Source organism: Chlorocebus sabaeus, chromosome 1 (genome assembly GCF_047675955.1).
Source record: "Chlorocebus sabaeus isolate Y175 chromosome 1, mChlSab1.0.hap1, whole genome shotgun sequence".
Classification (NCBI taxonomy): Eukaryota; Metazoa; Chordata; class Mammalia; order Primates; family Cercopithecidae; genus Chlorocebus; species Chlorocebus sabaeus.
In genome coordinates, this window is record NC_132904.1 from 21,340,661 (window position 1) to 21,352,947 (window position 12,287).

Below are 12,287 nucleotides of genomic sequence, written 5' to 3' on the forward strand. Positions count from 1 at the left end.
CAAGACTAATATGATATATATAATTATATAAAATACTGTTTATGGCTAGAGTAACATTTTCCACACCTTTCTATCCAAAATGTATCATTAAAAGTCCAACTCAAATGTCTCTTCCTTCATTAAACCTTCCTGTACTTACCTTACCATCCAGCAACTGACAGAACTTATACTTGCCTCTCACTTTCCATAGCCCTTTGGGATTTGTATATTCTGCATCTATCATACTGTTATTTGGAGATATTACTTAACTCTTCTCTAGACCTTAAATTTTCAGAGTGTAGTAGAACGAGTGAAAAAGTACCATTGTCCAGGATACTGGAAACTTGAGTTCTAGTTATAACAGTTTTCAGAAAACATGTGATTTGGGATAAGTCATGTACAATACGCATCACATTTTGTTCTGCTCCAGAATGAGAGCTCATTTAATAATTCAACAAATATGTGCCATACACTTTTGAGTAAGACATGTGCTAGGAACTTTAAAAAGTGGGGGGGAAAATGTTGGCATCACGGAGCATACAATCTAGTAGGAAAAAAAAGAAACAATTATTTCATGACAGAGCAGAGTGCCATGGGAGCCTTTTCTGCAGAGCCTGACTTCAACTGGAAAGTGAGGGAAGGCTTCTTTCTGGTGGCCAAGGGAGTGGGTCAGACTAAATGTCTCCAATAAACCATCTGTCAAAAGTTGAGGTCATGTCTTAATTTTTCTTTTACTGCACCCCCCTACCTTCCCAATCACCTAAAGTTGGGGCTATAAGACAATTCACAAGATATGAGTAAACTTATATATATGTAGACACAATATTTTAGTACTTGAATATCCTATGGTTTTCCCTAGACCTGGAAAGACAAAGACAATCCCAGAATAAGGAACATTTGCAGGTATCAATCAATAAATAAAATATCTTAGAATTTATTTTAGCTAAATAAATAACTCATGAGATAGATGATCTATCTATCTGCCTATCTACACTTAATCATCACAACAACCCTATCAGGTAGTTCCTATTATTATTTTCTTCTGACATGTTAGGAAACTGAAGTTCACAGCAGTTAAACAAATTGCCCAAGGTGATAGAGCAAAGTAGGCCAGGATTCAAACTCAGGAAATTTGGCTTCAGAGACTAGGCTTTTAACCACTATGTTAAAACCTTCATACACCTTTATGCGGTATTCAATTCAGAAAACAAAAAACTGAATAATAAGCAAAAATCTCATAGCAATGTTCAATAAAATTATGAAGTATTTAAAAAAGAGAAGTTTCAGTTGCAAGCAGATGATGACATTATGATCAGTCTGTTACAGCTTATAAGGAAATATGCTAGATAAACCTGATAGTAGTAACAATAACTTTTCAATAGTCTAACAAAATTAATAGTTTCAAAGGAACTCAGTAAGGGTTTTATATTTAATTATAAGCCAATCACTTGAGGCTGTAAGTTGCAAGATTTTACAACAATCCCACTGAAACCTGTCAGAAAAATATGTAAGCAAAAGACAATGACAAAGCAAACTTTATTAAATTAGGATTCATACTCATCTGAATAGGGATAGTATCTAAACATAATTAATAACAGAAGGTCCAAATCCATTTTTATTTTATTCAGTAGGTTCTCCACCCACCAGGCGCCCCAAGATTCAATTCTATAAAAGATCTGTTAACAATTAGACCAAAACTAGTTGAAGGTAAGGCTTCATGTTCACTTGACTTTGCTTTAACCACTTACAGAATTACAAAGGATGAATAATTTACAATACGACTAAAAGAAATAGCAAAACCCAAAATATCTGCTAAAATATTGCACATAAACAAAATACTCTTTACATCAGTTTAAGATAACAGAATCTTCCAGGAAAGGCTTTGCCAAGTTGTAATATTCATCAGAATTTAAAAAAATTTCATGACATACAGTAAACTATCTCCCTTCACTCTCCATATCAAGAAAACTTTCTTCAGATTTCCCTCTAGCCTATGGGAATATTAATGCTATATTTCAAAATGCAAAGGAAAATTGAACAGTGTAATTATAAATATATTTTAAAATCCAGATCTCATTTTTTTAAAAAAAAAAATCTACGAACTTTGCAAGCAGCACAGTTGACTTTGTAATCTTAACATGTACTATAAGTACAAAGTTAAGCAAAGGAAGTCCCTGAATAACTAAGCAAGTAGAGAAGTGTTATTCTGGTTATGGCTGTATTAACAATAGAGAGTCGCTGGGCTTGGTGGCTCATGCCTGTAATCCAGCACTTTGGGAGACCGAGGCGGGCAGATCACGAGGTCAGGAGATCTAGACCATCCTGGCTAACATGGTCTAGACGGGTGAAACCCCGTCTCTACTAAAAATACAAAAAATTAGCCAGGCATGGTGGCACATGCCTGTAGTCCCAGCTACTTGGGAGGCTGAGGCAGGAGAATTGCTTGAACCCAGGAGATGAAGGTTGCAGCGAGCCGAGATCACACCACTGCATTCCAGCCTGGGTGACAGAGTGGGACTCTGTCTCAAAAAAAAAAAAAAAAAATCCAAAAAAACAATAGAGTCTTCAGCTGTGTCTCTGATAATTGAGCAAAGGAAAGCTATCAAAGCTATCTATGCAAACAATGAAAATGTGAACATCTATTTAACATAGTTCTATAAGAAAACATATTCAACCAAAAAGCATCTGCACAGCAAAGGAAATAATCAACAGAGTGAAGAGACAACCTGTTGAATGGGAGAATATATTTGCAAACTATCCATCTGACAAGGGACTAATATCTAGAATATACGAAGAACTCAAACAACTGAACAGTTTAAAAAACAAGTAAACTTATTAAAAAGTGGGCCGAGGATATGGATAGATATTTCTCAAAAGAAGACATACCAATGGCCAGCAGATAAATGAAAAAATGCTCAACATCACCAATCATCACAGAAATCCAAATCCAAATGACAATGAGGTATCATCTTACCCCAGTTAGAGTAGCTGTTATTAAAAAGTCAAAAAATAACAGACGCTGGCAAGGATGAAGAGAAAGCGGAATTCTTATCCACTGTTGGTGGGAATGTAAATTAGTATAGCCACTATGGAAAACAGTATGGAGGTTTCTCAAAATATTAAAAATAGAACTATCATATGATCCAACAATCCCACTACTAGTATTTATCCAATGGAAAATAAATCAGTATATCAAATAGATACCTGCACCCCCATGTTTATTGCAGCACTATTCACAACAGTAAAGATAAGGAATTGACTTAAGTGTCCATCAACAAATAAATGGATAAAGAAAAATGTGGTATATATACACAATAAAATACTATTTGGCCACAAAAAGAATAAAATCCTGTAACTTATAGCAACATGGATGGAACTGGAGGTCAATGTGTTAAGTGAGATAAGCCAGGCACAGAAAGACAAATATTGCATGTTCTCATTCATATGTGGGAGCTAAAAAAAGTTGGTCTCATGGAGGTAGAGTAGAATAATAGATAGCAGAAGGTGGGGCAGGTGTGTTTGGGTAGGTGAGGGATGAAGAGAGGATGGTTAGTGGGTACATATAGTTAGATAGAAGGAATAAATTTTAATGTTCAATAGCAGAGTAGGGTGACTATAGTTAACAACAATATATTGTATATTTCAAAATGGCAAGAAGAGAGGACTTCTAATGTTCCCAACATGTAGAAATGATACTCAAAGTGATAAATACTTCAGCCACCCTGACATGGTATTACACATTCTCTGCATGTAATAAAATATTACATGTACCCTATAAATATGTAGAAATAGTATATATCAGTTAAAAAAAAAAGAGAAAACCTGTTCAACACTGAGAACTTTAGTCCAAAAAAATAAATAGTATCGTGGAGAAGGGCTATGCTTTTATTTAAAAAAAAAAGTACACACAATGAAACAACGTTAAAGCCAGAATAAGGCTGTTAAGAGTGCTGAGTCCAATTTTATGAGGTGAAGTACACACCAAGGTCACAATGGCAATTTGTCCTATTCTAGGGAATAGGACTCCTACATTCCCTCCTGCACTATTAGTTCCACCTTTTGCTTGTGGAATGAATGATATGCATGATCTCCCTACCACAGGTAATCACTTCAGAATGCTCTTATTTAGGAGTATAGAGAAAAAACTGTTGCTCTCAAATACTTATTTTCATAAAATGCAGAAGAGTGCGAATCTTTTGGAAAAAGCAAACCCACTGCAATTTTATTTTGAGACATCAGGTGGCAGCAATAACCAAACAGCAGGCAAAAAGCTTTCAGGGAATTGCAAAAGGAAGAGAAAGAACAGGCTTTGAGTAGGAGTGAAGGATGGAAATACTCCCATTATAATTTAATCTCATTAAGAATGGGTTCACGCAATGCCATCTTTACATATTACAGGATTCATTATAGGATTCGCCAAACCAAACAATGGCACATGTTGCTCCAACATTATTCAGATAGTTGAAAATCCCTTCTAAATGGTTGCGTCTTAAATTAGCATTATACATGTTTATTAGTGAGTTTTCTTGAATTCTTCAAGTGAGGTGCCAGAGACAGATTTAAACATTTTTTTCAGTGACCCAAAAAACCTTTTTATTGTGTAACAACACATGATGCCTCTCAGGAAACAATAGACAGCTATGTCATCACGGAATTCCCACCACCATCCCAGTCACTGTAGGGTGTTGGACAGCAACAAAATCTTTCCCATCGGTTTCTGACTAGAGGTCTAAGACTGGGAAGAGTTCAACAGAAGAGATGAGGCAGGCAGAGAACAGAGGTGAAAACAGACTAAGAATAACACCAAAGGAAGTGGAAAGAAAAGGTGGTGGAGGGCAAAGGAGCCATCCTCTTAAGAGTCGATCCTTGCAAAGAAGAACTGACAGAGGCCATGCTTAGCTACGCTCTCCTCGGCCCCCATCCAGAACCTCAAAAAACACTAATATCATTGTGTGTTGCATTTTAAAGACACAGGAAATCCACGGAGTAATTCTGAATTTTATATATATATATATATATACACACACACACACACACACACACACACATATAATTTCTAAATTATACTACTTTAAAAATCATTTCCAAATTTCACATTCTTAAAAAAAAGAATATTTACAAGATTTCTGTTTCTTCTAAGTTCGTTTGCTGCTGATCTCACTGAACTTAGAATCCTCTCTCAAAGCCAGCTGCTATAGAGATATAATGATGTCATCAGAAAATTAGATTTTTGGTATCTGGGTTGGGCGTGAGAGAGGAGCAAACAATAAATTACTAGAAATTAAAAATCCATTTGAACAAACAATTCTAACAGATACAGGTAGCCCTCTACAGATCACCTTCAACCTGCTTCTTTTTCCAGATTAATCGGAGATATAGGAAATTAAGGTGGTTTACAAATATGTTGCCTAATAGCCGGGCTTCCCAACATACATCAAATAATGCAAAGTATCCCCTCCTGTTTCCTTCTCATTGTATCAAAGCAGAAAGTTTATATTTCAGTAACATTCGTGGTTATAAATGCTAATCCAGTTCCAGCACTCAGAGTTAATGAAAAGAGATTTAGATTTTAAAAATGCTGCTACCTCACTATATTTCAAAACAAACTGAATTTTTAAAACGGACACTTTACTGACAGTGTATATACCAAAAGTGGGGGAATCTTCCTGTCTTACATTTTTGAGCTAAAAGAGTACAGACCCCAGAGTCCTAACAGAACCAGGTTTCAGTCCCAGCTCCACTACTACCAGCTCCTAACAAGAGACTAGTGATTGCCTCATTGTCCTTAGACACAAAATGGGGATAGTAATTTAAGAATTAGATGAGATCATACACATACAATCTTTAACCCAATGCCTGGGACACAGTAATATGTTAATAAATGGAAGAGGAAGAGTTGTTATTGTTGTATGGTCATTTATTCAACAAAAATTTATCCAACTCCTATTTTGTGCCCAAGCCCAAACTACCCTGCTTTTATTACGTATGACCAGCATCAAAGTGGACAGATCCTTCTGAGAGTGGACTCCGGGCATCAGTTAACCAGAGCTGCTGCTATTTATACTGATTACATTTATCCTCATTGCTCCTCTACCCTCTTTATTTCATTCAATTAGATCCACTCTTACAGCCTATAGAGAGAGTTTGGAAAGTGATGCAAAGTAAATTCCATCTTTGCCTTATTTAACATATTGCTTTAGCTAGCACATGTTCATACTCTGACAGATGATATTTGGAACACCATGTAAAACATTTTGCAAACTTTACAGTTTTCATACATTTGTGAGTAGCAATTTCCAAATAAGAGAGAGTTTACAAGACTTTAAATTTGCAGTGCTTTAACCAGAAATTGAAAAATTAAGACTGAATCAGAAGCAACAACAGAACATTTCACTTCCACTGTTTAATTATAAATTGCTACATGATCTTCATTACAAAACTAGGTAAGATTTGCTATACATAAAATTGGAAGAGGGAATGAAGAAAGATGACATGAGGTTGGTAGTTAAATGTTAGCTGGTGGGAAGAACATTCATCAATTTCACGACTTACAGTTCTATTTATATTTCTGAAATAACAGAGCTAATTACCCAGTTTTAAGTAAAAGGTTCTGCTTTAATTAATACCATTAGCGAGTGGTTTTCAAGTAAATGGAAATAAACATGAATTCTAAAAGTCCTATGCTCACTGTACAAATCCAATCTCAGCCAACGTATCTAATGGAACTACAAGGCACCATACTTAGTCTGATAATGTTCCTGGTGAGTCTCCTAGCACATTTAAAAAAAAAAAAAATCCATGCACCTATTCTGTTTGCCATGATTGTCTACACCAGGCTTCTTCAACGTTTAACACAAAGAAGGTTCCCTTCTAGCAAGGAAGGGCATGTGTGCCCAGTGACTCAACTACTTGAATCCCTACTTGGCTTTCTCACCACTCTCTTAAACTTAACATATCCCAAAGTGAAATCATCATTTTTCTCAACAGACTTTGTTCCTGATCCAGGGTTTCTTGTCTTAGGGAAACGGTACCCTGTCGCTCAAGTCAGAACCTGGAAGTTGCTAACTGCTAGTCATCTAATTCTGGATGATGTCTAACTCTATAACTGTTTCTTCTCTGTAAAATGGGCATAGAAATATCAATATCTACCTTATAGCATTGTTGAGGATTAAATGAAATTCATTAGCATGGTGGCTGGCATGAAAGAGTGCTCAATACATGTTGGCAATAATGATTTAAAAAACACAAAACCATTCTTCTACTTTCCTCCTCCTCTTCCTTCTTCACTCAAGACCTCCAATGAGGACCCTCATCAGAAATTGGTGCTATTTCTATTTCCTAAACACCCCTCTTCATCAGTTCACTTCTGCTATCCTCCTAATGTAAACTATCATCATCTCATGTCTCACTGCTGAAATAGTCTTACTGGCCTCCTCCTATCAATTCTTGTCTTGTTCCATGTGGGAGTCAGAATCTCTCTAAAATTCTAATATGTTGTCAAGTCATGCTTACAATTCTAAAATGGTTTCCCATTGTAGGAAACTTATGGTCTTGCTTTTCTCAGACTTTCATGATCTGGGTCTGCTTAATCCCCAGAATCATCTCTTGCTATTGTCCCCTTTGAAACCTCTGCTCTGGATTCACAGGGCTTTTTTCAGTTCTACTGACACACCAAGCACATTCACCTCAGGCCTTTCGTACATGCCGTTTCCTCCACCTGGAAACCCTTCCCATGTCTATTCTCCCAGTATTATTCAGCCCTCAGGTTTCCACTTAAATATGACTTTCTCAGGGATACTATCTGTGACACCCTTAGCTTTCTCAGTAGCATACTCCTTCATTACATGTAATACATTCCCACCACTTGTTCCATGGCTATCTTCCAGAAAAGCAGAAACAGTGTTTCTTTTGTCTACTGTTATAGCTCTGGAATTTTACTTGTTTAAAGAATTAGTATACGGTTGATTGAATGAATCAATCAACAAAAAGGAAAGAAAAGGTACTGTACAGTTAACATTTTGTCTGATCTTTGTTAATAGGATGGCGGTTCTAAACCACTGGAATTTCCTGATGAGAGTGTCTTTCTTATTCATGGCAGGCCCTTGGATCGCATCTGTGTTTTAATTTTTAAAACTGATACATGTTAAACGTACAAGTTTTCAGGGTACATGTGATAATTTGGTACCTTCATATAATCAAAGCAGGGTAACTGGGATTATTTATGACCTTAAATCTTTATCTTTTCTTTTGGTAGGAACATTTGAATTATTCTCTACCAGCTATTTTGAAATATACAATGGATTATAGTCATCCTGATGATCTAACCCAGGTCTTATTTCTTCCATCTAATTATATAATTGTACCCATTAATCAACCTCTCTTTATTCCCACCCCACCATTCCTAGCCTTTGGTAACCACCAATGTACTCTCTATCTTCATGAGATCTACTTTTTAAGCTCACACATGTGAGTGAGAACATGTGATATTTGCCTTTCTGGGCTTGGTTTATTTCAGTTAACATAATAACCTCCAGTTCCATCATGTTCCTGCAAATGACAGGATTTCCAGTTTTTTTTTTTTTATGGCTGAATATTCTATTGCGTACATATACTATATTTTCTTTATCCATTCACCTGCTGATAGACTCTTAGGTTGATTCTATATTTTGGCTACTGTGAATAGTGCTGCAATAAACATAGAGTGCAGATATCTCTTCAACATATTGATTTTCTACCTTTTTGATATATACTCAGTAGTGGAATCAACACAACCCAGGATGGGGGTTGAACACCAGAAAGACCAACTCTGTGACTAGAGGGCTGGGGCTTTAAGCCAGCCCAACCTAAAGAAAAGAGAGGAGGATTGGAGATCAAGTCAAACCACATGGCCAGTGATTCAATCAATCATGCCTACTTGGGTAATGAAACCCCCAATAAAAACTGAAGCCTGGTAGAGCTTCCTGGTGGCTGAACACAAGGATGTGCCTGGAAGGTAAGGTGTCCTGACTCCACCAGGACAGGGCTTAGAAACTCTGTGTTGGGGACTGCCCTCAGACTTTGCCCTGTGGTGTCTCTTCATTTGACTAATCCTGACTTTTGTCCATCATAATAAAACTACAAGATCATGAGTAGAGTGCTTTCCTGAGTTCCATGAATCACTCTAGCTAATTATTGAACCCGAGGGTGTCATAGGAACCCATGAATTTGTAGTCAGTTGATCAAAAGTGTAGATAGTCTGAAGATCTCCAAACTTGTGGCTAGCATGTGAAGTGAGGGCAGTTTTGTTGGGGGCTGTGTTCCTGAACCTGTGGAGTCTGCAGTAACTCTGGGTGGTTAGCAACAAAATGTGATTGCAGTATTACAAAAGGGAAGTTTTGGAAGTGTTTTATACCCTTAGAAAGCACAAAAGTTATATCCTGCCCTTTCCCCAAACTATCATCCCATGATCCTCCTATAACCCTTTCCTATATACCTAGAATAATAGCATCTGCTCTTTCTTAAGCCTGATCCTCATATACTGGGCTACAGAAAAAAAGGGTGGGGGGTAGGGGATAATAATTCCAACTACATGAAGTTTACCTTTGGTGCTCTCTCAACATAATTTTATTTTGTCCTTCTACGTGTCTACATCTCTGCACCCCACTGATTATCAACCTACCACATAGTTTTCTTTTTTAAGATTATCGTTCTCCATTTTAAAATGACTTTTCCATGTCTTTCACTAACTAAAATAGCCAACTGACCCAGCAAGAAGTAGACAAGGAATAAACTGAATATACTAGTTCTAATAAGAATTAAATGACAGGTGCCATTAGCCCTTTAGAGGTATTTACACTTCAAATGAGAGCAATTTAAAACAATTTGTAACACTGAGAACAGCAAGAAGAGAATCTGTAGCATTATGTATTTCTAAAGCCTCTAAAGAAATAAGACTCTTTTATTTGTGACTTCTTTAATCAACAGGGAGCAGGAAGCTGCATAAACTCCTAGTATGCTCCATTTCCCTTCCTTCCAAGCAATCCTAGAAAAGTTTTCCTCAGCACTGTTCCTGTAGTGCTTTGGTTCTCTCTCCTAGGCCTGCATCTATTCCTCTTCCTTTGCTTCTCTGGGGACTGAATTATAAGGAAGCCATCTCTGGATCCCAAACCAATTAACTGGGAGTTTGCCATTTGGAAGTTAACTAGTCCTTTCCCCAAGTAGCTAATAATACTCTTGGGTCTTTTGTTAAGAAACTTTGAAAATGTAAGTATACACAGAGACAGAGTTACTCTGATCTTAACTCTGATGGGTATCTTTGCTCAAACTGTCTTTTAGTTTAGTAAATAAAATATTTATATTCAACATTATCTATCCCAGAACCTTCTGGGAAACATCAGGTTTTCGGGAGAAAAATGCAACACAATTGCTTCCCCAAATCCGTAAGGTTTAATGAGGAAAGTGGTTGCACAGGGAAGGATAACAAAGAGTTTGCATTCAGCTGAAAAAGGAAGGACACTAATTAAAAAATAATTCACCAAGAACATTAGTGGAGCAAGTGTTCACTTATAAAGGGCACAGGAAGAAAAAAGAATAATAAGTTCTATTCCAGCTTTGGCAATCAATGATTCTTTGCAATCACCTGACCTTTATTATCTACACATGTTGTTGTTGTTAAAATGAGACTTCTTAAAATTATGAGCAATGCGTATGGAAAGAATCAAAAAAGTCGACGGATGACAAAAGTCCTGAATGCACTAAGCCAGTAGGGCAACACAGGTCACCTCGTACCAGCTGATTCTCTTGATGCTACAACTTGTATACGCCATTAACACTATGGCCAGAGAAGGCCTTGAGAGCATCTGGCATGGGGAAATTCTTGTCTAGAATGCATTAAAAGCTTGAATAAAGCTTTGGTTGATTTTTTAAATGAATTGCAAACTAAGTATATTTTTCCAAGAGGACCTTTCTTTCTCCTTCTATAATGCAGAATCTCACAAAGTTAAAAAAGTCATAGTAGTGGAATTTGAAAAAAGTATTGTCTGTGGCATACTTCAAATCCAAGCCTACTCCTTTGGCCTTGGTAAATTATGCCTCCCTGAGATGTATTGTGCAAAGTCCTCCAAACCAATCTGGAGCACACATGAGAGTCTCTCCTAAGGAATCAAGTAAGCATTACAGCAATCACACTTTGTTAACCAATTGTTTGCTTATTCAAAGCAGTAAGGATGTCATTTTCTCTAAATAGCCAAAGTTTTATAAGCTTTCTGAAATCTGTATTTCTTGGCATTTGCCTGAAAGAAGACAGTAGATGCTTAGTTTTTTTTACGTAATGGAGTTAAGAATCCAACTTCTCAACCTTAAGCATTTATAGTCTCATCAAGTTATGGTGACCTTTCAGGATAAATTCTCACAATTCATGGCTGCTTTCTTTCCACTTATCTTACTGAAAACTTAATGTTTCTTTCACGACTAAGGGCTTTAGCATTTTCCTTTGTAATTCTGAAAATATTAATTTTCTTTATTAAGCACTGACTGTTTGGTGCTTAACACTATTCAAACAAATGGGGTGTACCCTGGTGATTTATTTTTCTTATTATCCTTACTAGTTTCATTAAAACTTGGTAGCAAAAAATTCCTTCCTATGACTTAATATGGATTCCTAGGTCTTACTAGAAATCAATCTATACATAGAATATTTTAGGGAATGTTATAAAAGTGAGAATTGCATAAGCAAAGGAAGGAGACTAAGTTATTTTGCCCTTACTAGACAGAGGTGAGAGTAGGTGGGATCTGGATGGGGATGAGGGAGAGAAGAAAGTTGATGGAGCTAGAAATTCGGGTAATCATAAGAGTAAGAAAACATACATATCAGACCTCCCCACAACAAGTTCTAGAGGGTTATACCCACACTAGTGAAAGAACCATAAGAATGGAGTTGAAATATGACCTAGTAATAAAATTTAACTCACAGAAGTATTTTAATAGTTCCATCAAAAATCTTGAGAAATTAAAATTACAATCCAAGTGTAAAATATTTGCTAATAAATGTCAATAATAATTACATAAATCTTATGATTAAGGAGACATTTGTGGTAGAGTAGGAAGAAAACTAAACTTACAGCCCAGCTAATGAGATAATGTATGCAAAAGTTCAGCTATACACTTTAAAGGATTATGTAAACATTAACTATAATTATTTTTATTATTGATTTGCAACCAACTAGAAATCAAAATCAAAGTTGTATGAGTGTCTTTCAATAAGTATCCAATCTGAACTGTTTAAGGACAGTATAACTTTAAAGCAGGGTTTCTCAACCTCAGCACTACTG

The 12,287-nt window shown here is 36.3% G+C and overlaps 1 protein-coding gene and 1 long non-coding RNA gene across 3 annotated transcripts in view; one reads left to right on the forward strand and one right to left on the reverse strand.

Moving 5' to 3' along the window:
• HSD17B12 (hydroxysteroid 17-beta dehydrogenase 12) overlaps window positions 1-12,287 on the reverse strand; it is a 169,646-nt gene that overhangs the window by 39,926 nt on the left and 117,433 nt on the right. The window lies entirely within an intron of this gene.
• LOC140711936 (uncharacterized) overlaps window positions 1-12,287 on the forward strand; it is a 36,295-nt gene that overhangs the window by 14,622 nt on the left and 9,386 nt on the right. The window lies entirely within an intron of this gene.